Source organism: Elephantulus edwardii, unplaced genomic scaffold (assembly GCF_000299155.1).
Source record: "Elephantulus edwardii isolate Elephantulus edwardi_28Jun2011 unplaced genomic scaffold, EleEdw1.0 scaffold00213, whole genome shotgun sequence".
Taxonomy (NCBI): domain Eukaryota; kingdom Metazoa; phylum Chordata; class Mammalia; order Macroscelidea; family Macroscelididae; genus Elephantulus; species Elephantulus edwardii.
The window spans coordinates 4,879,474-4,881,382 of record NW_006399963.1 but is presented as its reverse complement, the minus strand read 5'-3'; positions in this window follow the sequence as shown (position 1 = coordinate 4,881,382).

Below are 1,909 nucleotides of genomic sequence, written 5' to 3'. Positions count from 1 at the left end.
AAATAATGACTCTGTATTTAGTTGGTTATAACTTACATGATTTTTTTATGTTGTAAGTTGCCTTTTCCACCCCAGGCTGAGACACACTGATGTAGTTCTAGGGAATGTTACATTAATTACTTTCTTGAATTAATTACTTAAGATAGATGCAAGAAAATAAAAGTGAAATTTTTAAAATTTCTCACTGCCATGTATGTTTCATAGAAAATATTTTCAAGTTGAGTTAAACTGTAGAGAAGCTACTCCCCAGTGAACAAATTATATACTAAACTAGTCCCACTGGAGTGACCAGTATTCTAGGATGTTAATTTGTAACTTTCTATCTTAAGCCCAAGTGAGTAGACATATTTTGCATAATAACTCCTTATTTGTGGTGCTCAGAGATAGCAGAAACTCTGGAAAGCCCTGGAGAATCTCCTGAAAGTGTTCTATTGCAATCACCACTAACTAGTTCTGAAGCTACTTCTGTTCTTGCCTCTCAAGGATAGCTGGCCCAAAGTAGTAAAAAAAAAAAAAGACAATAAATGTTCTCATTCTTCTTTACCCTGCCTTTCCATTCTTCTAAGTTTCACTTTCTACAAGTATGACAATCTATAGACAATCTATAGACCTGAATAAAAAACAATTTAATGTCCTGCTCATTTCATTTCTCTTATTGCTGATCCCAAAATACTAATTTATCTTTGGTGGAAGAGAATGCAAATAAATTGATAGAAATAAAATGTGACATTATTTCTCAAAGTGATCCCCAAAGCAGTAGCAACTTATCACCTGGGAACTTGTAAATGTCAACTCTTGGATGTCAGCAGAACTCAAACCTCTTAGGTGGGCCAGAGTTCTGCCTTTTAACAAGCTTCCAGACAACATTGATGCAAACCAACATTCTATTTTCAATCTCATTTATCATTTCCTCTTCCAAATGCATAGTACTTTTAAGTACATCCAGTGGATTGTTACTAATGGAAAATTTCTTGAAAATGTTCTATATGAATCACCAGTAACTAGCTCTGATGCTAGTATTTTAAGTAACAACATGATAGATGGAGAAAAGATAGCAGCTGTCATTTATTTCACTTTATTTGTGTCCACAATCAACACACACAACAGCAGGCAATAAATCAAAGGCATTGCTTTGGGAAAAATCTTCTGTCAAAGATCTCTTCGAAGTGCCAAAGACCAAAGATGCCAGTTTAAAGACTAAGGTGTGCCTAACAAAAGCCATGGTATTTTCAATTATTTTATATCCATGCTAAATGCCAGCTATGCATAAGGAAAACTGAAGAAGAATTGAACCCATGAATTGTGGTGTTGGTAAGGAGTACTGAATATTCAATGAAATGCCAAAAGAACAAACAAATTTGTCTTAGAAGTGCAGCCAGGATTCTCCTTAGAGTCACGGATGGTGAAAAGCATCTTACATACTTTGGGAGCGATGTCAGGAAGTAGTAGTCCTTGGAAAAAGATATCATGCTCAGAAAAGTAGACTCAGCTCAAACCACTGCCATTGAGAGGGTCAGAGGATGAGGAAGACATTCAGCAAAGTGGATTGACACAGCGGCTGTAACAGCGGGCTTGAGCATATCAGAGATGGTTAGGATGATGCAGGATAGGACAAGTTTCAGATCTATTTTTTCTATGGTTCTATGACTCTTAGTTGACTTGATGGCACCTAACAACAACAGCTACTAAAAGTAAAAAATCCAGATACCATGAAGTATCTTTCAAGATGCTACATGTCCAGTATGAAACCCTTCTAACTTTCCAGAGTCATTTGCAGCTTCACACCCATCCTATAAGATGCTCCAGACCCATTTACACCTGAAATATCTTCTTCTGAAGAGCTCTACTTCACATTTCCAAACTGGTAGCATTCTTCATATCCTGTAAGACTTCATCAGTTAGCTCTTTT